Here is a 27,501-nt window from a genome sequence, read left to right as displayed (position 1 = left end):
CAGATGCATTCCTCTGGATCTATACACAGGAGAGATGCCTGCAGACACTATCCTGAGAACACCTTTTCCTTAATGAAAGCAGGGGACTATTGAAAAAGGGGTATTCCTGATGTCCTAGGAATGCTGCCAATGAAATAGTAAATGGAGCTATAATGTAAAAGGCCCTGTTCATGCCCCTACTATGAGGTAGATTTTCCCTCCTTTATCAATGAGGTTGTGTGTTGGGGCTGGGGAGCCTTTAGTAGTGTGTATCTGGGTATAACTTAAGATTCCTTTTGTCTCAAGAACGTATATATAGTTGGTTTATTACCCAGCCCAAGACTAAGTAGAGGGAAAGCAGAGGCCCCTATCTCCTTTAAAATGAAATGGCACTAGAGGCTAAGTAAAATTTAAAAAGTTAGCAGCAGATTTATTCAACAGACAGGGTTGGTATGTAGATAGGCAGGGAAAGGAAAACTGAGGTAAATTTTGTTTGTTGAACAGAAGTATGTGGCACAATAGTCTTCTTAATGCTTAGTTTCAAATATTTACCGATCTTAGATGTGAGAGATTGGTGTTTTCAGACTTAAGTTACTTATAGCAAAGTTCCTTCATTAACTTACCTTCACAGCTTAGATTTACAGACTTTTACACACACACTTTTCCTTTTACTGCAGACCCAGGATACTCCGCAGAGTCCAAACCCTCTTTCCAGACATAGGGCAGGAATTATTCTTCTACTAAAGATATAATCCTGTACTTTTTGCTGAAGGGGAGTCTTCTTTCTACTCACTTCCTTTGCCAACCACACACTCCCAGTTCTATTCTGTCTCAGTAAAATTACTGCTGACTTTCCCACTTTAGTTCTTCACCTAAGAGCTTTTTATCAAGCATAAGCTGTCACAGTAAGGGCAAGCTTTTCTCTCCCTTTCCTCACCCAGAGTAGTCTGACCCTCCCTGGTCAGATTCGAAGTTTAGACTCGCCCCAGACACTCCTGTTAACTCCAATTTGTTACCTTCTTGCTGGCCAACCACAGAGAGGGGTGAGTAGCCTGCCAATCATCCTCCCTTCATGCGGTTGTTTTAACCCTCTACCTGCCTCTCTCTAGATGCAACAGTTGGTAATCCCTGCATTTAATGCCCATTCCATCACAGCAGCATCCATCATTGCTCTATAGTGTTATTGTTGCAGGACAGGATAAACCAAGGAAGGGGGGGGGAGGAATACTTTGCACAAGCATCCATACTCCTATCTACAAACATAGGAGTTGTAACAAACATGGGGCGAAGAGCATGCTAAACATAGAAGCAGACATGCAAGAAAAAAATTCCAATGTCCTAGGAATGGTGCAAGTTAAATTTACATGGGTGAAGAAAAGGGGGGGGACAAGTCACTACAGCAGCTGTCACAAGGACAACACCATGGTCAAATCCACATTACTCATTCTAAGTCGCATGTTCCCCGCATTCCCCATGCAATCCCGAGTGCTGGTCACATTACCTCATTAAACAGACGCATTTCATTCGCATTTCTCCTGAATATGTGGTCACAGGTTTTCAACGGGAGTTTCACGGTGGCTGTGAACGGGCCAATGCGCAATTTACGTGGTTTTTTAAAAAACCACCCCCCCTTCCTGTCTCTCCGGCCGTTCCGAGAGTTCCTGTTGGCTGATTCAACTTGCAAGTGCTCCGTAGTCTGCAAAAGACTGTTTTTGACTTCATAGCATTGGATTTATTGATTATGCTGTTTCTGAATCAAATCTGGTAGTTTGAAAAATCATTTTGGGGTGAATCCATCCTCAGAAGGGACTCGCGAAACTTCCTTTTTAACTGTTTTTTATTTTTTTTTTATTTTATATTACTGTAATATCGAAATTACGAAATATCGAAATAATGACACTCCAAGGAAGTGAAACGTCAGTAAAATTCAGGCACTGAACTGTCCTGCATAGGAAATGCCCACAAAAGCTTCCCACATGCTTCCAAATTTCCAAAAAAGAAACGGGAGAGAGCCATCAGTGCTGTCAGTGGGGGAAAGAGAAGCATCATTATCTTCAATGATGTTTCTTTATAAGGCAAGATCGAAATAACGGAAAAGTGCGCTAAAAAAAAATGGGGGGGGGGGGAAGGTCCCGCCCAAAAAAGCGGTTTTCGAGCGGCTGTGTGACCAGAGGGACACGTGAGAAAGACAGATTGGAAACAGGAATGTGAACGAAGAGGAAAAAAATCACGGATTGGAGGCAAACGGAAGATATCCGATAAACATGCGGGTAATGGGTGAATGTGGATTTGACCCATGTGGAATCACTGCAGAATCACTGTGGAGCACACATGGAGGAGTGCAGTTGGGGAAAAATCACTGAAAGTGCAAAGAAAATTCTCACATGTTCAAGTTCTGTCGGCAGTGTACATGCCTCTAAATTTGTAGTGACACTGAAGACAAAAGAGAGAATTTTCACTACATGGCAGCAGCCAATATGGAGCTGCATAGAACAGTAGTAAGGACTTAGGAGCAGCTCTATACTGCCATTCTACTCAAGTCACACACACATTTTATTTATTTATTTTATTTATATCATATTTGTATTCCGCCCTCCCTGCAAGTGGGCTCAGGGCAGATAACAACCTTAAAATCATTTTAAAAACATTTCATATGGAAACATTAAAACATCATATAAAAATAGCATCCCAAGCATATGTAACTGCTGTTGCTGGACTATTTTCTTTTTTTCTAATGTTGTGATTATGTATTTTACAAGGTAAAGCTGTTTTCTACACTCCACCATTATCCCGTAAACGTTTTCTCTTTGATGTAGCTTGAACACAAACTGATTGATTACACCTGTCCCACCCTTGTTCAAAATCCCAAACTGTACAAATCTGTGGCTTTGTGATATGTAATATGTACAGGCTCCATAGTCCGAGAGTGTAGATACAGGGAAATGCCTGACCCCAGCTCAGCAGGATCTCATTGTGTCTTTTTCAAAGAGCTGCTCCAGTTACACTATTAGGGAGGCTGATGTGAATTATGTGGACCAGGTGTTGCTGTTATAAGCAAAATGCTAATTTTATGTCTAAAATGACCCCCGCTGCAGGCAGCTTTTCAGGTGGCCCATGAGGAAGTGTTGAGCAAGTAATTCAGGGGGATCTGTTAAATTTTCGGTTTGAAGGGTTTGGGGTTTTTTTGCAGAAAGGGGAAAACAAACAAAAGGATATATTCCTTGTTGTTGCAAATAAGCGCATATTCACCATCCCTCTTTCATCTGTGGTAATTTCTCATACTGAACTAATTTTTCAAATCAGTATTTTAAGAGGATAAAATTATATATTTACATTCTAAATGTAACATTGGCTATGGGAAAACGTCAAGAAAGTAGTCATGAATTCATGTACAAATGTGCATCTAGAAAGGAGGAAGACTAACACAGATGCAGAAATTTTACATTGGTGAAGAGCCCTATGACAGATACCACCAGCCAGTGTGGGCCACTCTAGGTCTCTGCTTATGTGGAGTTCCTGCACCCATGAACTAGAGTTTCTTTTCTTCTTGGTGCCACCCAGTACAAGGCCTTCCCATGGGCTGCCCCCATTCAGAGTGGCAGCAAAAGAAATATATATATATATATATATATATATATATATATATATATATATATATATATATATATATATATATATATATATATATATATATATATTAAAAGCGGCTAACAGTCTAACAGTGTGACATCACTTCCAGAGAAAACCCAGAAGTGATGTTAGTCCTTTCTAAGAATTGCCAGAAACTCTGTGGTTTTACCATAGACTCTTCAGCAACTCCTAGAGAGGGCTCGTGTCACTTCTGTTTTTTTCTGCCAAGGACAGCCCTCTATGTCCCTGCCCCCATCTCCCATGCCATTATTAAGGCGTTATTGTTAAAACCTCTGAGGCTGCTGTCCCTCACACACTCTACAACTCTAAGTTGGGACTTTGTATGACAAGGAATAAAATGACTGCTAAAGGAATATGGGGAGATAGCAGAGAAGTTCAATTAATTCTTTGCATCTGTGTTCACTATGGAAAGCATGGGGCGCAAACCTATGCCACAGCCCTGATTTTCAGGAAGGGAGATTGGGTCAAACTGAGGTGACGAGAAATGAAGTTTTAGATCTACTGGGGAAATTACAAACCGAGAAGGCTAGGATCGCTACTGCAGAATTCTCAACACCTGCACAAAATAACCCCAGGGTTGGTTTTTTTGGGTAGGGACACAGCTGCTAAACCTTGTCCGGGGACGAGCCTCCCCTCCCTCCTCGCCGCCGCCCCCCCCCCGCCTCCAGGGGCCCCACAACTCACCTAGCCGGGGCAGGCGCGGCGGCGGACGGGCGCGGCCGCGGCAGCCGGCCCGGCGGCCGGGCGAAGCGCTGTCGCGGCGCCGCGGAGGAGGCGGCGGCGGCAGCAACCCGGGCGGGAGGAAGCGACCCGGGGGAAGCAAACCGGCAGGCTGGGCGGCCGCCGGAGCGGACGCCTCCAGGGCAGACGGCCCCAATGCGGTGGCGGCGACGACGGCAGAGGCGAGGCGGCGCAGCCGCGAGGCCCGCGCTTGCGAGGCCGAGCCTCGCCCGGGGCCGCGAGGCAGCGAGGGGGTGGGAACCGGCCCCGGCGTCGGCAGGCGATAGGCCGGCCCGCCCGCCCACCAGGGAGACGGGGGAAGGGCGCCCAATGGCAGCTGGGAGGCGGGAGGAAGGAGCACCAGGCTTCCCACCCCGGAAAGGCTGGAGGCAGGTGTTGCTGCCGGCGTTGGGACAGATAATGAGCCTCACCTGGGGCGCTGGCGATTGGGGAGCGGGGCGGGGCTGCCCCTAGCGAGGGAGGGGATAAAAGGGGTCAGAGGCTCCCTGGCCAGGGAGGAGAAACAGGGAGGCTGTCCTGAGGGAAGGACCATCCCTGGGCCCAGAGGCTGTGCTTACCTGTTGCCAGACACGGTTTAACAGCCCTGGAGCCATCTGAGGCCAATCAAAAGGGAAGCTGAGACCCCTGGAGCCAGCAGACAGGCCGCCTGCCCGGCCTAGGTAGCAGCGGGACAACCCCCCGGACCCGCCGGCTGCGCTGACCGCACCCCCGCCACAACGGACCCGACGGACGCGGCGCCCCCTGCTGACGGAGAAACTCACAAACCTATATCAAATTAATACACTTTTGTAGTGAACATATATTGCACATGTATCTATACTGAACAGCGGTGAGAAATAAAATGAGGAACAATGTTCTGCCTTGATTGTTAATGGTGCACCAGACCTTTAGACCTTATAAAATTGCTATAAATTAGTTTTGTTTTTAAAAGTGGTATCTTTGAATCAGTCCCTTTTCTGTTCTTGATCAACCAGGTCAGGAAGATGACTGGAGGGGGGAGCATGGGGGAGATATGAAAAAAAAGCTTGGGGTTAAGTCACAAAAAAGAAGGCACAACAGCTGTAGAGGATCACATGGACTAGTAGGGAAGTCTGACAGCACGAGACCCTGACGCTTTTCCACATCAAAAGATTCCTCCAGAGAACCTTTGCGGATAAACAGCCACCCTTAGCAGGCTCTGCACTTCATAAAAGGCTATATATACCTTTCATCTCACTTGTTAAGTTTTTGTTAGCTGTCCTTTCTGATAGATTTCCCTCAGTTTGAGGTACTAGCAAGCTCAAACGTTTTAGTCAGATTCTGTTCCTTTGTTTTGCAAGACTCAAGCCTCATTTTACTCAAACTGAAAATTGAGGTACTTAATATATGCTCGATGGTTAGGACATTCTCAGTGTGCAATACATTTTCTGCCATGTAGTTTTCCTCTTAATGGGCCTCATAGGCTGTTTTTTGCGTCACCCTCTACCCATTAAGCAGCTGATTGTTTGACGTTCCCCACTGAGAATATAATTATCGTCAGCTGTTTCTGCTTGGGCCGTCCTTCATGACAAACTGAAGACCACCCTCTCAGTCTTAACACTTCACCTAGAGCAATTGATGCCAACATCACATTTCCAAAATAAAGAATAAATTCTTTTGATCTCTGTCTGAACCATTGTCGCACTTGACAGGCAAGTTTCAGGCTTTTTCAAAAAGGGGATTAGAAACTCATGGAGAATCTGGTATTGTCAGGGTTTAATTGGAATCAGTGCTCTTTCCCAGAATCTTGATTTTATTCTAAAAGCACAGCCCTGGGATATGTGGAATAGTAAAAATGAAGAATGCTGCTCAGCTGCTACTTCCTGTATCTTTGAAACCCAATTCACAGAAAACTTTTTGCTCCACAGGATAGGGATCCCAGACCCCCAGTGGGGGCAGGGGATCCCCGCCCCCGCTCCCCACACCCCACCCCCACTTACCTGAGCAGTGGGGGGGTTGCACCTTCCTTGCGTGCTCCTCCGTGGCGCAGCGCGCTCCCATGCGCTGCAGCTGCCGGGATCAGGCCCGTTTTGGCCTGGATCGGGGCCATTATGGAGTGCGGGAGCGCTCCTGCACTCTGCAGCACTCAAAACGGGCCCAATCCACAGCAAACCAGGCCCGTTTTCATCAGCTGCAGAGCGCAGGAGTGCTCCTGTGCTCTGCAGCACCCCAAAATGGGCCCATTTCGTTGCAGATCAGGCCCATTTTGAGGCTCTGTGGAGCACAGGAACGCTCCTGCACTCAGCAGTGCCCAAAACACAGCACAGGAGTGCTCTACAGCATCTGAAAATGGGCCTGCCCAGGGGCCACACGATGGCGTCATGTCATCGTGCCTGTGGGGGCGCATGTGCATGCTCTGCGCGCTCACCCCCCTCTTCCCAAAGGTAAGTGCCAGGCCCTTGTCCCCCGCCGGGAAGTTGAGGGGGCTTGGTAACCCTAACTCAGTAGCAGGTCCAATTGTCCTTGAGCACTCATCTGGACAAGCAAAACAGATGACCTGGGCAATTGTGAAAACAGCTAGCAGCAATCCCTACCATCCTCCTCATTTCCACATTTCCGCAAGCAAACACAAACAGAAATTGCAACCTACTGTCTCAGTGACTATCCATCACTCCAGTATGCATGCAGGAACAGTGTGCAGTGCTTGCATGTAAAATAAAGTGTTTGGTGTGAACTAGTCTTATTCAACTGCTTCCAGAACCCCCCTCCCCCGTCACTCCTAGTATAGGTTGTGCATTTTGAACCTGGCTTGGAATTTTTGAAGTCTGAAATATCCAGCCAAAAAAAACAAAGGTGAAATTAAAAACCACTTGGGTTATATATTCATTGTCATTACTAATCACTCTAGTTCAGTATATCTACTAAGACTGGGGGCCAAACTACAAGTGACACTTGACACTAGTTGGACACTTGTCAGCTTCCCTCAAGTTTTGATGGGGAATGTAGGCAGCTTGGCAGAATGTTGGACAAGTGACAGTTTAAAAGTCCATTGGACAGCAGTCGGAGAGCCAAGCTGCAAGACCAGGATGTCTACATTTCCCATCAGAACTTGAAGGAAGCTGACAAGTATCCAAATAGGTCAGGCATCACTTGTAGTTTGGCCCTGGCACTGGCTCTCTGAGAAGTGTTCTCAGCCAGGGCGGGAGGCACAGGAGCATGAGAAGCCACAGGCACTTACCTGTGTGCACAACATAAAGTGAGCATGCCTGCATCCCCCAACAATGATGTCACTGTGTTGCACAAAAGTGCAGTGGTCCTTTGTCTTCTGGGAAAAAAAACCCTTAAATTATATTTTTCAGCACTTCAGATATTAGTTTTGAAAGGGTTTCTTTTTAGTGTTGCAGAAGATCACAACCGGGCTTTTCTGAAAGGCTAAAACAAAAATAAATAACAGAAACCCCTTCCAAACATGGCTTTGTTGGCAACCTCCCCCCATCAAGTTTTTCAGCAAAAAAGGGGTTAATTTTAAAGGGGCTGTTATTGTTTGTGTTGAATGGGTTATATTATTCAGCTGTAATTCTGCTGAAAGAAAGGGAATAAATAAAATAATTGGGAGAAGCTATTTATTTAATTTTCTTAATTCATTTTATTTATTTATTTAATTTTTCAAGATGCCAAATTTCTCTGAAGGACCAGAACTCAAGTCATAACAGAACCATGGAATAATAATGGAGCAGAACTAGAGAATCCATTCATTTGTAATAACTATATTTTTTGACAATTGTTAGTTTAAAAAGTTTTGCAAGACTCAATTGGTATTTTTTTCATCAAGCCCTATTGCTGTTTTCTAGAGTGAGACAAAAGAATGAAAACAACAGTAGGAAATTTGCCTAAGTATTTCCAAACAAATTTCTAATACTGTATGCTGACAATTCTTATCAACTATAAAATGTGAATATCAAAGAGCCTCATAACTTTTTAGGATTGGCCTGTACCCAACAGCTAGGAGAACCTTTCATTAAATGCTACTTAATGTTCACAATATGTTAGTTATGCCAAATATCTCCAAATTGGACCTGAGTCATCCAAACTCTGGATGCTTTTCTGTAAGGTGAAAGAAATAGGTTTGACCTAGATTATTAAATGTGGACTTGAAAGGACTGCTTCTTCTTGTAAAGAGGGTGTTTTTGTAATTGAGAGAAATCTATCCTCCCCAGTGTGTCCTGCTGAGCCTGAACCTGACATCATGCTTGTCTGAATTTTAATCTCCATCTAGGCTAGCAAGATGAGAGCCATTTACTATTGTTTGTCCCTCTTGGAGAACTATGAGGAAGAGAACAAGGCTGCATTACTTTTTGGTTTTGCAAAACTATCAGAAATAAAGTACACAAAAATGTGTCTGAATATATAAAATGGAAAGAAGCATATTAACAATGAAATCCCAAACAAGCGTTATGCCCTTCTAAGCCTGTTGACCTCAATAGACCTCTTCTTGATATTGCACTGTAAAAACCATAGTCTTATAATAAATGTGTGCGCTGTTGGAATATAGGCACATTTATTTCAGCCTGAATAACATTGAAACACTTCCTTTGTGGTGGGTCGAGGTGTGTTAATTCCGCTTAAGACTAGTGAGTCTTGAGCCTGTTCACTAATCATACCGCAGTCAGGATAGTATTAGATGTGCTGTGTTGAGCCCTGACTCCAGCAATTCTTCCCCCTTTTTAAAGAAATGGTGTATATGTGTGTGTATGTAGAGTGCTCTAATCAGGCTTATATGCATGTGGACCTCAGCCTGGTTTACCTGCCTCATCCGTAAAATTAAGTGTGAGGTGGAGAGTGGGTATATGTCCACTTTTCTGCTATGAGAATCAGTTTGTGATCGGGAAACTCTCTGACCCGAGCCTTGCAGCTGTCATTCAAGGTAAATGTATTTGAAACACTGCCATTTATTAATTTATTTAAGGCATATCTATACCGCCTCTCCACCACAGGCCACATGAGATGGCTTATGCTCTGACCCAACAACAAAACAATAAATAAAATAATCTCACAACATCCTTTGGATAAAAAAAATCAACTCAAACCACTAAGGAAGCAAAACCAGCAGCATCAACTAAAACAGAGCATTACTTTTTAAACCAGGTTAGATAGAATAATGGCCATCTCAATCATCCTCATCAAAATTTTCAAAAAGCCAGCTGAAATGAATATGCCTTGGCTTGGCACCAAGATGTTCCTTGAAGGTGCCAGGTGCAGGGAGAGGGGAGGGCGTTCCAAACTGTGGGGGCAATCAGTGAGAAAAACAGAACCTCCATGAACCCTCCACTGCCTCACTTCTATCACACTTTCCAGACCATCTGTGGAGATTAAATTACAATAATGAAACATTTAATAAAATCAATAGAAGTATTCATGAAAAATATGCTACAACATGCTACCGTTTTAGATGTCTGAGTTAAAAAATGTAACACATGGAACGATTGTCAAAGAAATTCCCAAGGATTCCTGGTATTTTAAAAAAGCACTGAGGAGAATCAAATGTCATTCAAGATTATTCTTGACCAGCATGATTCTCTGAGGGTCACATGAGGTGAAGGTTCAATATGCACTACCTCCAGGAACTGTCACTCTTCGTATGTGTAATATCAATATTGCACAGCATGCCCTTGCACAGACAAATTCACAGCATACACCACCAATCATGGCTGGTCTAAACTATCCTATCATACCACATCTCCTTCCCTTTTGCATCTGCTAGAAACAGGGCTGGCACCATACAACAAACGGACATTGATGGATTTCCCCCATCAAACTATCTCTCTGCTTACTTCCACACTCTGTATGCAAACCCAGAACCTCAAAACTATTTCTCTCTTGAGACAGTCAAATCAGTAGCATATTCCCCACCCCAATGGAGATCTGGAATGGAGTCAACTTAATAAGAAATAATCCATCAGAGTGAATGTATAATTCATCTTCTTTGGTCAATACTGAAAAGCAATAAGACAGCCCAAAAGATCCCCAGAATGTGCATCAAGTCCTATTTAATTCCCATTCATGAACTTCCTTATAAGATAACAGGGGTTTCCCCCCCTACACCGCAGAAAATGAAGTACTGGAGACATGGGTCATTGACTAGCTAGCTCACACCTTTGAGGTCACAAGCCTCCATGCTCTACTCTGCTATATGCTCCTAGTGGACCCTCTGCTGCCATAGCCTCTCTTCCTTACTGATTTGAAAGTAAAGTATTTGGACTTTAAGTTAAAATATTATACTATAATACTATAATGTTCTTGTACTATGGTTATACTAGCATCTTATAGACTATGCCTTTTTCATTTGTTGTTAAAATATTTTTAAATTTTTCTTTCAAGATCTCCTCCCTGCCACATTTTGGGAAAATGGGCCAAACAGGCAGAGGGAGGAATTTGCCAACCCAAGAAAACAGGTAATGCAGCAGAAGGGGCACAAACAACATATAAATAATAAATACATGTATTTTTATTTTATTTTACAAAAATTATACCCCCCCCTTTCTGTCGTCACAAGTGCGACCAAAGTGCCTAACAAATTAAAAATATACATAATAAAATCACATCTTAAAAACCATTAAAACCAACAAAAATCATTAAAACAATAAAATCAGAGCTAAAATACGCATACAAAACCATAACAATGACAATTAAAACATTGGGCAGGAAGAAGAGATCATTGAGGGAACACCAAATGAAAGAAACAAAAAAAGTCTTTACCCACTGGCAGATGATGGCAACAGAAGGGGACAGATGTGTCTCCCTGGGGAGAGAATTTCAGAGTTTAGGAGACATGACCGAAAAGGCCCTCTCCCAGGTTGCCACCCACTTAATCTGAGAAGCTGGGGGCACTCAAAACAGGGTCATCTCTCAGCGTAGGCCATCCCCACCGCAACCAAGGCTGCTTCAGTCTCACAAGCATGCTTAAAACCAGATTGAACAGGATCTAACCAATTCTCAACCAGGAAAGCTTGAAGTTGTCCACTTACCACCCATTCAATTATCTTGCTGAAGAATGAAACACTTGAAACTGGTCGATAGTTCAATAAAATACCATGGGGCACCACATTTAGCAGGACTTTAACTCTTAGTAACAACAATGTTTTGAAAAGGCAGCTTCAAAAACTCTCCCTAAAGTAGGGAATGCTGTGAACTTCACTGCAAACATGTCACTGCATTCAACAGCCATGATCACACAATGTCCTCACCTTGGTGCTGTCGGATTCATTCAGTTGCTGCACAGATATGTGGCTTTGCTGTAGCCGTTGGTGCTGGTGTTCGTTTCCCTCTGCTTTGTGGGCACTTATGCAGTAGTGAAATAACTCTCCCTTAGGGTCATAGTCAGGTAAGTAATTAAAACCAGGGGAAGGGAACTATGACTCCCCTAAGAAGGTCATGGAACGCACATGTGTGAAATAACCTCAATAACACAGACCGAAAAAAACCAATCAGTAAGACTTTTTCAGAAATGACAGTGTTTATTTGTAATCACCAGCAGGCTGCTTGATTTGCTCACTCTTCATAGAACTGGCTGCCAAGCAGCATGTGGACACAAATGGTCTGTGAGAGAGGGAGGAAACGAGGGCTCCCGCCCAATGTTCCCTCTAAGCAGTGCAGTGTTGTGAGCCAGAAATCCAATTTGTGAGCAGCAACTTGCAAGTTGTGTGCGCGCCTTTTCGAAAACCAGAATCCCTTTGATTAAAAGACTTTTCATTTAGGTTGTCTGAGGCATTGGTATTGGGTGCCATCAACATATTGATGGCACCCAATACCAATGCCTCAGACAACCTAAATCAAAAGTCTTTTAATCATGTGGTTCTCAAAAACTTATGCCTCAATAAAGTTGGTTAGTCTTGAAGATGCTACTGGACTCTTTACTATTTTGCAACTACAGACTAACACGGCTAACCCCTCTGGATCTACAGAGAAGAAGAATTGTGCATCATCCAGCCCCGCAATGCACTTGCTCTCTGGCTATTCCCTTCTATGTTTTATATAAAAAGGTGCTGTGAAGCAGGCCTGTGAATGGCTCGGACACAATTTCTTTCCACAGGCATCCGTGTATTGCCAGAGTTTTCTGTGCATTTTGGGCAACATCAGGCAGATGAGCTTCAGTAAGGGTTCCTCTTTGCCCACAAGCAAATCCTAAACAGAATGTGATGGGCAGTCATCCCTCCCTCTACCTCTGCTCTGTCTATTGGCATCTCCTGTCTCTTCTGTGGCCAGGTCTGCAGAAAGAAGAAGAAAGCTGGCTGAAGTTGCAGAGGGAGCACCTATTTAGCTTCCAGCAGAGAGCTGCTCATTGGAACAGCCTAGAACTGGCCTTTAGTCGCCCTGGAGGCTTCATGGCTTTAAAACTCTTTCCTCTTCTCTTTGTGAGTAATGGTCATGGAATCTTTGAAATGAAATCAAGTCATATAGCGTAAAGTCAGCATTGAAGTCCTGCCTGCCATTCTGTTTTATTACACTGTATTGCAATGATCTATTCTCCCCTGAAGATATAAGCAGAATGCCATTGATGTACAAAAATACTGGTAAAACTGAGGCTGCAGCTCTCCACTCCTCATGGAGTAATTTAACGAGAGGACAGCCTGTCTTAACAGCCCCTGTAAAATTCCCAGACTCAGACCCTAGCTCTGCCATGAATTTTCCTTGCCATGCAAGTCCTTGTGACTAGGGAGTCAATGTTCTCTGTGCATGTAAAATAGATTTCCTTAGTCATGAATTTACACACACACACACAAAAAGAATATTTCCCTACCTGGAGCTGGCAACCCTAGGAGTGTGAAACACCACCGCCATCTCCTCCTCCTCCTCCAGCACCCCCTGTGCTGGGACAGAGAGGCTGCTCGGTGGGCTGGTGAGAAATAGCATGGGTGCGTGCCGCTGCCGCCTTTTCGTCCAGCACTGGGCCAGAGAGGATGCTTGGCGGGCTGGCGAAAGGCCTTGAGGATGCCCACCGTGGCTCCTCTTCCACACCCAGCAACGGGCCTGGATGCCTGCCATTGCTCTTTCCCCCAGCCTGGTGAGGGACTAGGGAAAGGCTGCGCGGGCGGCTGCTGCGGTGCCTCCTCCAGAGCCTGGTGAGGGGCTGGGGAAAGGCCACACAGGTGACTGCCGTGGCTCTTTCCTCCAAGCCTGGCGAGGGGCTGGGGAAAGGCTGCATGGGCGCTTGCCATGGCTCTTTCCTCCAAGCCTGGCGAGGGGCTGGGGAAAGGCTGCGCGGGCGGCTGCTGTGGTGCCTCCTTCAGAGCCCGGCGAGGGGCTGGGGAAAGGCCACACAGGCACCTGCCGTGGCTCTTTCCTCCAAGCCTGGCGAGGGGCTGGGGAAAGGCTGCATGGGCGCTTGCCATGGCTCTTTCCTCCAAGCCTGGCGAGGGGCTGGGGAAAGGCTGCGCGGGCGGCTGCTGCGGTGCCTCCTCCAGAGCCTGGTGAGGGGCTGGGGAAAGGCCACACAGGTGACTGCCGTGGCTCTTTCCTCCAAGCCTGGCGAGGGGCTGGGGAAAAGCTGCGCGGGTGGCTGCTGTGGTGCCTCCTCCAGAGCCCAGCGAGGGGCTGGGGAAAGAGAGCCGCGTCTCTTTCCTCCAAGCCTGGTGAGGGGCTGGGGAAAAGCTGTGCGGGCGGCTGCTGTGGTGCCTCCTCCAGAGCCCAGTGAGGGGCTGGGGAAAGGCCATACAGGCGCCTGCCACAGGTCTTCCCACAGAGCCTGGCGACGGGCTGGGGAAAGGCTGTGCGGGCGCCTGCCGCGGCTCCTCTTCCAGAGCCCAGTGAGGGGCCAGGGAAAGGCCACGTGGGTGCCTGCCATGGCTCTTTCCCCCGAACCTGGCTAGAGGCCGGGGAAAGGCCACGCAGGTTCCTCCTCCAGAGCCCAGCGAGGGGCCGGGGAAAGGCTGCGTGGGCGCCTGCTGTGGTGCGTCCTCCAGAGCCCGGCAAGGGGCTTGGGAAAGACCGCACGGGTGCCTGCCGCGGCTCCTCCTCCAGCGCCCAGCACCTTCCGTGCGCTGGGGCTTCTCAACTCTGCACTGAGTTGTGACAATTCCTGCGCCGTAGTGCAGGAACTCATGTTTGCGGGAACCCTGCTCCCGCCATGCTGTGTGACATCCCTTACTTGTAAAATACAGCTAATTGTGTCGCAATATGCCATTAGAACAGGCTCGAGCGCTTCACAAATGGTCAATAAAAAACTAACTCCCTGCTCGTGACTGGCAAACAAAACATAAGCTGAACTAGCAACTGTTCCAGTATCCCCACCCAAATGACAAAAAATATGTACAGTGAGCACAAGCTCCTAGCGTGGTGCAATGACATCACTTCCAAGAGTAACATCATTGCGCAGGCCCCAGGAGTGCTCCCAGGCTTAGCACTGGGCCGATTTTTGCTTCCAAACAGGTCAAATCAGCCCAGCACAAAGTTCAGGAGCACTCTTGGGACCTGCACAATGACGTCACTCCTGGGAGTGACACCATTGCGCCATGACGGGAGTGTGCCCTGGGAGGCCCATTCCCATGTCGTTTAATCCACTCGCCAGATGAGTGGTGATGAGGAGAGGAGGCTGGGAGCAGGGGACCAGCAACCCTATTACTTGGTGACTTTGGTCCATACATTATCAAGCCTTACCTACATCACGTTTGTTGTGAGGATAAAATGGAGGGGAGGAGAATGATGTAAAAGGCTTTGGGGGCCCATTGGGAGAAAGGCAGGGTATAAATTAAGTAAATTACAGAAATTCAGGAACAACTGGTTTCTTCTTTTACTCTAACAAAGGGTAAAATTTGAGTCCAGTAGCACCTTCAAGACCGACAAAATGTTCCAGGGTAAAAACTTTTGTGAGCCAAAGCTCATTTCTTCAGATGCCTAACAATGTGAGCTGTTTTGAAGGCAAAGAATTATTTCCACAAGTGATAACAACACCTCTCTCCCTAAAGATAACTGCTTCATTATCTTAAGATCTTCCCTATAATGAGAACATCTGGGAGGCTAGTTCTTTTTTCCTTTGTGTTGGAGATCCATTGGATTGTTTTAACTGTGAGGAGAACAGAAGAGCGTGTGTACAATTCCTCACAATAGACCAGCTCCTGTCCTGAGATACTTCCTTGCTCTAGGCCTCTGACTAAGAAAAGTGCTGAGATAAGAAATATGTGACTAAGTAGTGACAATCCATTTATATATTCTTGAGGAAATGTTTGCTTTCTACGTTATGTTAGAAAGGTTTTAAATCTGCCCTCCAGAAAGGAATTGCTTTTAATCCTAGCCAACAGTCACAGCTATAGAACTCCAAAGAGGTGAGGAATTTGCCTTCGCGGGAAACCATACTCATTGGTGAGTATTTTTGTGCCCCTAGGGTGGACTGTTTTAATGATCAATGATATTCTATATAGCATAAATCAAATGATAGTAGACAAATAAATTCTCTATCTTGCTTCTTTTACTTACTTTTAAAAAAAACTGAACACGCAGCACTTTTTCCGGGTTAATTCAAGGCTCTAGATCCTCTTTTATCTAGATGAAAAAAATAGCAGAAAGCATTTGCCTCCTACGAAGAGTTGCCAGCTTTTCTCCTACGAAGAGTTGCCAGCTTTTGCAGCCCCAGTTCCAAAGTCTGCAGCTACTGTTCTGAACAAACATGTAAGAAGGAACTAGAAAATGGTGTGCAGAGACACTTGAAGAGATTTCATCATTTAATCACGTGGATGCTTTATTGGGGATATTTGTTAGTTGTGTAAGGAAAGCATGGAATTGTGTCAGATCAGTATATTGCAACAGATAAACCTTTTATTGAAGTTGATTCACATTCACTTGCATTCCTGTAGTAGCAGAAGATAGACAGAAACCTAATTTAAAAAATACTATTCTCTATTACAAGTGGCCAGCTAATCCAGCTGCACATGAGTGGAAGTACGGGTGTAACTCTTGCCGGCTTGTATAAGAGAGCACTGCAGAACCAGCTTGCTTCTTACAAGACAGGCAGGAGAGAGAGAAAGAAGAGCACAGAAAGAGGAGTCAGAGAGAAGCTTTTAGCTCAGACAAAGAGAGGCATCACACAAATATACAATCTGCTTCTAATGTTATGGAGAAAAAGAGTGCCCCCAAGTGTCCAGGCATGCTGAGTCATTTCTAGTCCAACATGATTCCTTAAATCATGTTGGACTAGAATGACTCAGCATTATCTCAGACATATCTTTTCTTTCTTTTTTTAGCAATGGTGCATGCTGCTATCTTGCAGTTGTTTCCCAACACATTTTCACAATAGGTTGAATCCTGCAAATCCCAAACAGAGAATTCACAGAAGGGATTTCTCCCTTCCTCCTGGAGACTCTGAAAAGTAGCATCTGAAGGTTATGGGACACTTGGAAACAGCACAGGATGCATGCACAGGAGAAAGCATCCTGAAGAATATTTGAAAGAAATCACTCCCTTTCCTCTTGTGTGTGCTCTGCTATGAAAAGGCACAGCAAGTGCTTGAGCAAAGTGAGGTGTGGATCCTGCTGGTTCCCCCTGCTTGCTGGACTCCTCTATGCTGCACCCCACTCTGCTTCCAAGGCCCACTCCCCAACTTTCTGGAGCATCTTTTCTGGAAACACTGAAGACTACAGAGGAAGGGGGAAAGTTCCATTCCATTTCCTATCACACTTTATAGGAACTAGCTCAATATAATTAAGGGAAAATAACACAATGAATTACTCTAAGGGGCTGGTTTTAGTTTTTGAGAATAGGAATGGGATCTGCCGATTGTGCTAAATTTTCTAATATAGTAATAGTGTTTTATCTGGCATTTTTCTTGAGTGCTCAGAAAGTTTCACATACCTAATCTCAATCATTTTTAAAAAGCTTGCTTTAAGGTAAATTGGCACTGCTCTCCCAAATTGGAATCAAGAAGTACTAGGGAATTCATGGACCACATGTGATCCTGCCTTCTGTCTTACCTTGAGCTGGATACATTTATTTGTGGTGTTCACTAATATTAAGAGTTTCATCCATTTAAAATTTTAGCTGTGACAACCCACGAGTACACAGCAGTATGAACAAATGGGAGTTAATCAGACATTTAGCAGGTTCTGCATAGCAACAAATTCCAGTTTTTATGAGCTTGAACCAAATACCATGTTGTCTTTGTTTCATATTGTTTCTTCTCTTAGATTAGAAGTCTTAATTGGCTGTTACATCATGTTCTCTGTAGAAAACAATGGTGGGAGTTGAGTTACATAACTGGCCTTAATGAACTCATTCAGGCATAGTGAAAATATTGTGTGCATGGAAGGTGGTGTGTGTGTGTGTGAGAGAGAGAGAGAGTCCTAACGCAGCTATATTTAAAAAGAATAGATATTTTAATATTTTTTCTCTTTTGAGACAGATAGTAATACAACATCAGAGCATGTACTACATATAGGGCCAAACCAGAGAAGGTACTGGGAGTTCCATTAACTGATCTCCCAGAAGGGTCGACCTATCCTCACTAGAAGTGGAGGACCCCCCATTACATTTTCTGTCCTTCACTGATCCTCAGTGGTGGAGTGGGAGGACAAATGGGACAGAAAACAGCATTGCACAATGCTGCAATGTCACTTCCAGCTAGGAACCCAGAAGTAATGTAGTTGTGCCATGCAATGCTGTAGGGATTTCCCTGATTTCTATGTTTTCACCATGGAGTTTTGGAGAAATCCTAGATCATTGCATGATGCAGTGATGTTGCTTCCAGGTATGCAATTACGCAGCCAGAAGTGTTGTCCCATTGGAACCCTTTTGTGTTATTTTCCTTACCTGAAATAGCTGTGGAGAACCCCTATTCTTTCTTTCTGTATGTTTCCCCAGTGGGACAAATGGCATCTTCTTCAGTTCATTATGGGTTAGGAAAATTGTGTAGTTGGAAAGAGCTCCTATACCTGATTGAGACTGCAGGCACTTCTGAAGTTCTGAGAAAGTGCAATAGGCAACATACAAAATGGCTGTCATGAGAGGCAAAATGAATCACAAAATGGCTGACATGAGGAGTAATTACAAAAGGGTTGAGAGGTCCCAACCGAAGAATCCTCTTCTAGAGGGCAGATATTTCCAAATCAGTGGTCTCTGAAAACCCCAATGTGATGATTCCTGGGGTCTTCTGAAGCTCCAGTGAGTGGCAGGAAACCAAGGTTGGCTTTTTGTTTTAGGGACGAGATGTTTTAGGGAAAAAGAAGTGGGTGCCAGAAAACAGAATGATGAGTACCATAGATACCACATTAGGGTATCACGAGCTTAAATCCTCCCTCTTCTTGTGCTACAGTCCTGATCTAAATTGTGCCATGCACACAACTGATAACAGAACACAGGGAGCACTATTCATGCAACTCAAAGTAGCCTCTCTGTTTTTGCCCTTACAGTGAAGTGTCAGTAGATGTGGAGGATATTAGAAAGAGTTATATTTCATTTGGTAGTAGAGTTACCCAGTCAGAATTGTTTCCCTCAATGTTTAGAAATTAATCATCAGGCAATTAAATTGCAGAAAATACAGAACTTACATGTATTAATGCAGATTCCATTCACAAGGAATTTTGCCTGTAGAAGAAAGAAAGAATCCAAGTCTAAAGTATTACTTTCCCTATACCAGATCAACTAGTTCAGCATTGTGGCTGCAGGCAGATATGTGGATGAGACCTTCATGGTAGAAACTCTGAAAAGGTACATCCTTCCCCTTGGAAGGCCATAGACAAAAGAGAGAATCAGTCTCGGACTTCCGGTTTGGCTAATGGCGACCTGATGTGGTCCAGGGAGCTGGACCATCAAGAGTGACTGTTTTGGGCAGGCCGGGTGCTCAGATCACCGGCTGCCACTCCTCTACAGGTAGAAGAGGAGCTAGAATGCTACGAGTCCCAGAGAGAGCGAGATCTCGGCGGCGGGGAAGGTCCTGGATGAAGGATTTCCCTCATCGCTTTGAGGTACTCTCGGAGAAGGGCAAGCTAACATCTCTGCAGTACTCTTTGAGTCATTGTTTGGCATAAGGTCGCCAGGACCCAAGCTTCAGAACCAGATTTGGCTAATTGGCAACGAAAGAGGCAGCACGAAAGACCCAAACGGAACAAACTGAAGTAAAAGATCATTATCTGGCTTTCAGACTTAAAAAGAGAAGGAAAAATTTTATTAAAAGTGAAAATTGTGGACTGAGATGATAGAATAAGAAAGGAGCAAGGCATCTTGAAGGAAGAATTGAAATTTGATAGACTATGAAGCGCAAAAGAAGTGAAAATAACTTTCGTTTACACATACTTGCGGTTTGGAGAAAGATAGCCGGCTGTGAGAAAAGGGGAGGAGGTGGAGAAACGGCCAAGTAAACATAGCGAGAGAACAGAATGCAAGGAGAATAGTGAGTGGAACTGCCTAGAGAGGTTCAATTTGGAAAAGCGGGAAGAAGGAAGTAAAACTGCAAAGAAGACCCTGGAGAAACAACGCGAGATATAGCAACGAGAAGACAAGAGGAAGTGGATATTCACCATCCCGGAAGAACAAAGGACGAACTGAGCTACCATAGAGACTCTCCGCCCGATATCTGGTGAGACTAAAACAGTCCGAATATTTAAAGTAAAAGATAAAAAAGATGTCGGGGGGGGGGAGAAATCTAGTGTAAGCATGAAGAGAGTGGAGAAGGAATGGCAGGCTGCCATGGGATTGGCTATAGAATCTCTGGGAGAAAAAGTTGCAGAGGGTTACGAAGCATTGACACAATCTATTCACGAAATGAATGAAAACATAATTAAAAGCATTAAGGATGTATTTAAAACAGAAATGGAACCGAGGAACGAGTTGCAAGCAACTAGGCAGATAATTCAAGGAAAGGAGCAAAAAAAATACCGAGGTGACACCAAGTGTAAATGATGGAGAACAAGTGTCTCAAGATTGTGTGGCAGAAACTGAATACAGAACAGCAGGAATCAAGCAGCGAAAATGCGAGATGCAAGGAGAAGTAGTGCAGAATGTACAAGAAGAAATGATTGAAGATTTACTAGGATCCTTAAAGATTCAAGTGCAAGAATTAGCAACAAGCATGAAAGATAGAACCATCTCCAGTTATTTCAAGCAGAAGAAGCTACCAAGCGACAAAATAATTCAAGTGAAGAAGAAAGCCTGGAAAAGCAATATAAATACAAAAATCAAGTTACAAGTAGGAGTTACTTAAAAGACTAAGGCTACAGCTCAAAGCTAGAAGAGTTTTTCTTTTTTTTAGAATTGGGATGTATGACTTAATTGCAATGTTAAAAGTTAAATGAAGGAATTAGCAAATTAAGACAAATGGAAAAATTAGGAAATGCAAATGTATAGCTAATTATGTGAATTGACATAAAGTAAATTTATACACAAAATTATAGAAGGAATCAAGTGAAAGTTCAAGTTGTGAATTTTAAATTAAAGTGTTATGTTAGAGACTAAATTAAATTAAAGGATTGGGACTGGGAAAATGTTAAGGCAAATTTATGTGTAAAAGAAATGGGAACTACAAATGGAATGTTTTGAAGAAACAAATTGTTAGTTTCAAGTTAAATGGTTAAGTAAGTGAGTTTAATTAAATACAGGTAACTGATGTAAGAAACAATAGTAATGCGGGGAAGATAGGTTTTAAATAATAGTATAAGGGGGGAAAGAAATGAGTGATAAAGAAAAACCAATTTATATTGAAATAGAGGGGATTTAATAGAATATGGATAATTTATGGATAATTGATGTTTTTTTGATAGTTTATTAATAATTATAGAATTGTATTAAGAAATGATAAGTTAAGATTTTACCTCTAGCTACAGGGACAAATGAAAGCAATACAGAACTAATGATAAGAAACTATGGGGTCATAGTGCTGTCGGGAGTCTACATAGAAAAGGGGGGAGGGGAGGGGGTGGGCTGCATCTATGAATATATGGGGGAATGTATTTTTAAGATATGAGCAAATTGTATGTCAACCCATCCAATAAAAACTGTTTATTAAAAAACCAAGAACAAAAGAGAGAATCAGTCTCAATGGAGACATGGAAAGAGGAGGAGGTATTTCCACCATAAACAAAGAGAAGCAGCTCAAGAGAGTAATACTTACACACAACGAGACTTGTAGCACTTCACCCCACTGTCCAAGGCATTCTAAGCCACCTTTCACAACAGAGGAGGCAGGAGAATATGTATTCCCTCTAATACAACCAGTAGCATGATGTGACATAACTACATTGTTGCTAATGATCTGTGCATTCATTCCTTCTTGTTCCACACCATACCTACAGAAAGGCTTGTTTAGTAAGAAACGGTCCTTAAATTACTGCATACTTGATTATATTTTTTATTTCGCTTTTCAGCCAGAATTGGTTTTGAAAGAGACCCACACAAACCAAACTCAAATACAAACTCAGACTCAAATACAATATACAATATTTATCCTGTAAAATAATAGAAAAGAGCAAGAGTCCAGTAGTACCTGTAGACTAACAAAATTTGCGATAGGTATGAGCTTTTGTAAGCCACAGCTCACTTCTTAGTATCTGAAGAAGTGAGCAGTGGCTCACAAAAGCTCCTACCTTACCACAAATTTTGTTAGTCCTATAGGTGCTACTGGACTCTTGCTCTTTTCTACTACTACAGACAAACATGGCTACTCCTCTTGACCTGTAAAGTAAATCTAGGTAAACTGATCTACAAGCAAGAAGACTTTAAAATGTCATCAACACACTAGAAGTCTATTGTCAATGAAGAACTAGATTAACAGAGCAATCCTTAGAACACTTTCTTGGGAGTATGCCCCAGTGAATAGACCTAAGTAGGATTTTGAGTAGACCTGCTTAGGAGGGCACTATAAAAATCTCCAGTTCCCTTCCTTGAGTGCCAGCCACAACTGCAATGCTTTTCCTCTAAGTTATTTTGAAAATGCAGTTTGGCTGGGTAACTGAAATATTGATGCTCATGGTCTTTGACCTCCCATGAATTTATGATGGTAGTCATGTTTTTAAAAATCCCATCCTCTGATGATTTTTTACAATGAAAAGAGCCAAACTTTTTAGCTTCTCCTTCATTAATGGTTACTTGAGGAAATCAGTCATTTCCTCTTCAGTTGCTGACCAAATGTGGTCCTTTGCCTTTCTTGTCAATTGCTGAAATCAACTAATTAAACAAGCCTTTTGAACTAAGGCTTCCAAAATAGACATCCCTGGGATGTTTGCCTCCATCAGTTATGGGGAAGACAAAAGCTGAACTGATTAGATCACACCTTCAAGAAGAAAGGAAGCAGAAAGGAATGATAAGAATTCAAGAGCATGTTAAAGCGGCTTTTAAAAAATGCCAGGAATGCAAATGAAAACCATACGGCAGCCTGCAATCAATAAAATATGTTAAGTACAGTTCTGAAAAAAAAGTTTGTCTTATCTGTAAATTAAAATCCAGGAATGAATAACAAAGATAGCATGATATTTTGCAAAAAAAGAGAAGAGGATGCCAAGATAGCAAAGATAGAAGTCGATCCCTGGATCAAGGAAAGAAATAGGAGGAAACATTATCTGAAAAATTAACAAACTACTAGTGAACTCTTTACCCCAGCAAACAGAAAAGGGAGCAGCTAGTGAAAGAAAAGTAACTGTGACAGACCAAAGATCTGATTTGGTATAAGGCAGCCTCATGCATTTCCCACTGCATAACTTCTTCCTTGACAGTGATTCTCCTGTCCAGTCTTAATTCTTTGATGTTCCCTTCACTTACTTCTCATCCACGCTCAAGGTCTCCCTCTTCCCTTTTTTGTGTGTATACCATCACCTTCCTTTACTGTAGTGTTCATTTTCAGAAATGCATGCTTGTGATGTTTCAGTGATGAACATTTTGCCCATGTTTGTTTTCCTTTTTTAATGAGACAAGTGTTTTCGCCATGAATTGCTTGGCTGTGGTTCCACTGGTGGGCCAAGTGGAAAACTCACCTTCCGCTCAGCTGATCCTGGCCCCCATCGTCTGTGGTTTTGTGGCTGAACAGCAAGATCTTGAAGTTCACTTTCTGCTTAGCTTCTTCTCTCTCTGGTGAATTGTGGCTGCTCAGAGGAACCTCCCCCCTCCATGGTTCTTGTTTCCTGTCCTTGAGCTTCTATGTTACTTTCAAATGCCATTGCATGTTTTAAATAGAAGGTATTTTACATTTGTGGGGAAGAGAGGTTTTCTACCTTGTAAACCAAGATAGTCTGTGTATATTGGAGGCCTCTATGCAAGGGCCCAGTTTGGCCCTCTCTTTTGATTCCGCTTCCCCACATGTCTGCCCATGGTATATACTTCCCCTTTGTGTGTGATCTTATTCCAGTGCATAATAGGGTTGCCAGCCTCCAGGTAGTGCTAAACTACGATTGGGCACCACCAGATATATGACCAGAAACTACAAACAATACCAGTGTACAGGAACTACAAGGTTCCACAATCTCTTGAGAAACTTTTAAAAATATTTTTTAGTATTTTAAAGTGTAAAGTGCTAATATTGTGCATACAATAAATAATACAATTAAGAACAATCAACATGCAAACCAATCCAACCGGTAAAGTGCACTTTACTGGTACTGGTAAAGTACCAGTAGTTTCTAGCCTCCGGGTAGTGGCTGGAGATCTCCTGGAATTACAACTGGTCTCCAGGCCACAGAGATCAGTTCACCTGGAGAAAATGGCTACTTTGGGGGGTGGACTCTATGGAATTATGCCATGCCAATGTCCTTTCCCTCCCCAAACCACAGTTTCTCCAGGTTTCTCCCTCAAGATCTCCAGGAATTTCCCAACTTGGAGCTGGCAGCCCTAGTGCATAATGATGGCAAAGTATCCTGTTGCTGCAAGGCAGAAGTAGTTGCGCCTCTAAAGGGGAAGAGAGAGGTTGACATTCCAAGCAGAACTGAGAAGGGCAAAAACGAGGGTGTAACCCAAGGTTCACAGTAGGCCAGAGGAAGCACTTCCCACACAAACCATAATAAGCTTGTGGGACTCACTGCCATGGGAGGTAGGCCACTAGCTTTAAAAGGGGAATTGAAAAAATCCATGAAGGGCAAATCCCTCAATGGCTATCAGTCATTATGACAAAATGGTGCCTCCATGTTCTCTATTAGTTCCCTGAATACCAATTGCTGGGTAATAGCAAAGGGAAGCTGTTGCCCTCATTTTTATATTTGTGGGCCTTTCAGGGCCTCTGTTGGCCACTGTGGGAAATGGGATACAGGAGTAGTTGGACCTCTGGTCTAGAGTTGCCATCCTCCAGGTACTGGCTGGAGATCCACCAGAATTGCAACTGATCTTCAGCCATAGAGATCAGTTCCCCTGGAGAAAATGGCTGCTTTGCAGGGTGGAGTGTATGCCATCAGACCTCTCTTAGGTCCCTTCCCTCCCCAAACCCCATCATCTCGAGGCTCTACCCCTAAAATTTCCAGGAATTTCCCAACTTGGAGTTGGCAACCCTATTCTGTTCTGATCCAGCAGGGTTCTTCCTATGTCCTTAAGAGACAGCTGTACCTCTCTACACAGTAGGAACGTAGCACACACATTGAGGCAGTGGGATTGTATATCTCCCTAACTGACAGTACACAAAATGACATTGTCTCAGCTTTTTGCCAAGGTGAGGAGTTGAGTTTCACCTATATTGAATGTGGTAGTTGCTTGGCTAAAGCCAAAGTTGCAGAAAAAGATTTCATCACATTCACCTACCATGTTATATTCTACCTATCCTATTATGTCAATGTTGCTGTATATGTACAGTCAGTAGGACAGAACTTTTGATTGGATCGTGCCCAACTTTTCTGTCTTTCTGCCAGCGCAACAACAGCATTTAGTAACATACCAGTGATTTTTAAATAAGGCTTAATTGCAGTCTTGGAAAAATCCTCTCTTGATATAATGTGGGAGGAAGGTTGCAGGTTCAGAGACTCTAACATATATGAGAATGACCTGTCCCCCTTCCACTATTAGTAATTAGTTCTTTGCACTCACTTTTCAACACAGAGAGGGACCACCCATGGAAAGGGAATGATAAATTTTTCTGCAGCCTTCACAGAGAAAAGAGCTCCACATTTCCCCCACCCAGGCTATGGAGAAAACAGGGAGAAAACATAAATACTTGGCAGGGAATGGTCTCTTCTTGACCTTTCCCTTTTCCAAAACCTCGGGTTTCTTTCTCCATTCCTTGCCATTCTTCTCTATCATGCATTTTTAAAGACTCAGTCCCATTACCCTCATTCTTGCTTAAGTCATTGAAGCCAACAAGAGCCAGTGTGCTGTTGTGTTTCAGGTGGCTAGAGACCCAGGTTTAATTCACCGCTCTGACATGGAAGCTTGCTGGGGGCATGTCACACCTTGGGCATGTCACACATTCTCAACCTGACCTACCTCACAGTGTTCTTGTGAAGATAAAATGGAAGAGAGAAGAATGATGTAAACTGCTCGAGTCCCCATTGGGAAGAAAGGTGGGTATAAATGAAACAGACACACACATATTCCTAAACCTTGAAATGTTTTCTACAAAAAAATGGGGAAAGTCTTTAAAGCTGAGGTTTCCTGTATAATGAACAGCAGAAAAAATTGAGCTGTAGTTATGAAAAACAGGTTTTGAGGGGATGTTTGGTTGTGGCTATAGAACGTGAAACAGTGCCATCTACTGGTATGAGTTTGTCAGTGGCCTAAAGCAGCTACCAGCAGAGTTCCAAGAAGCAGATGTGCCAAACAAACAATTTGATCCAGAGATAGAGACGGTTCTGAGACCCCTTGCATGTTGAGAAACCATCAGACATTAAAATCGTGCTTTCTTTTACAAGCGCAGAGGGTGAAGACGATTCAATGAACATTTTAAAATTGTGCATTTACCTAATTTTGCAGTAGTTAATTACACGTTTGTGTGTTCTGAAATTATTTCAACTATTTTATCTCATAGGCAACAAGAGGCCCTTGCAAGAGAACAGCCTTAGACACCTGCAGACCAAATCATGAAATCGTTTTTGTGTTATATTTTCAGTACAAAATTATTTTTCTTTGTTCACGTTGCAACACAGCCTCTTCTTAAGGTGGTGCTTCTGCTTGAAAATGGTGGCCGGTGTGTGTGTGTGTGTGCATGTGTGGAGTAATACCTTCCGCTCCAGGTGTCATATTTACAATTCCAGAGGTAATTGTTGAGATTGTACTCTGTGTAGGCACAGAGGCTATACTAAGCTCCCAGCTGATTAAAAGGAGAAAAGCTACAAGTTGATATGAGCAATTCCCTACGGTGCAGAAACAGGCACTGGTGAGGGCAGTTTACTCACCTTTTAACTGATGCAGTGCGTTTATTCCATTTTCTTTAACCCTTGCTAAGCCTGTTGTGTTTGCCGATGTGATGTATGCTTTTCGTTTACTTATTAAAATTATTTTCATTTTAAATAAGATTGATCTGATCTCTGTAAACCTCATTAAGCCCAGTTCACGCCACACTTATGAAGCACATAAGGGGAGAAGGGCTAAGCACTCCTTACCTGGAGAAGTCACTTAAGAGAGATTGGTCCCCCTTGTAGCAGTTTAGAAAGGGAGAGCATCGGTACAAAGGTCTTTTAAGAGACTAAATGCAAGAGAAAACTGAACGCAGCTCCTACGCCCAGACAAAACCACTGAGAATTGGCCTGCTGGTGACTGAGAAAAGTGAGGAATGTAGGGAGAGGAGCCTTGTTGGGATCTAGGAACTAAGGCCCTGATTTGGCTGAGTATCTTTCCCTGGAGATCTGGGTTCAAATTCCACATCTATCATGGAAGCTCGTTGGCTGGCCTTGGACCCGTCACAACCTCTCAGCCCGGCTTACCTCACAGGGTTATTGTTGTGAGAAAATGGAGGAAGAAATAGTGATGTTCTAAGCTGCTTTGAGTTGCCAACTGGGAGAAAATGAAATGTAAAATGTGTCACCCCTGTGGTGCAGAAACAGGAATGGCGAGAGCCATCTCACGACACCAGGTTCTGTTCTATCAGTGAACAACCACTTGTTGCAGTCCTTTGTCTGAGAATATAATTAATGGTTGTACCAAAAGGAAAGCAGGCTTGACAGCTGCTTCATTTTCATGTTTGCAAGGCAGGCCATTTATTCAGTTAAGTACTTGCTGTACATTTTTGAACAGGTAAGTATCTATGGTCAGTGTCTCTGCTGGGATCATTGTCCAGTATACAGCCTTACA

The sequence above is a fragment of the Eublepharis macularius genome, chromosome 7, assembly GCF_028583425.1.
Source record: "Eublepharis macularius isolate TG4126 chromosome 7, MPM_Emac_v1.0, whole genome shotgun sequence".
Lineage (NCBI taxonomy): Eukaryota > Metazoa > Chordata > Lepidosauria > Squamata > Eublepharidae > Eublepharis > Eublepharis macularius.
The sequence above is the reverse complement of the archived record's forward strand: the minus strand, read 5'-3'. Positions refer to the sequence as shown.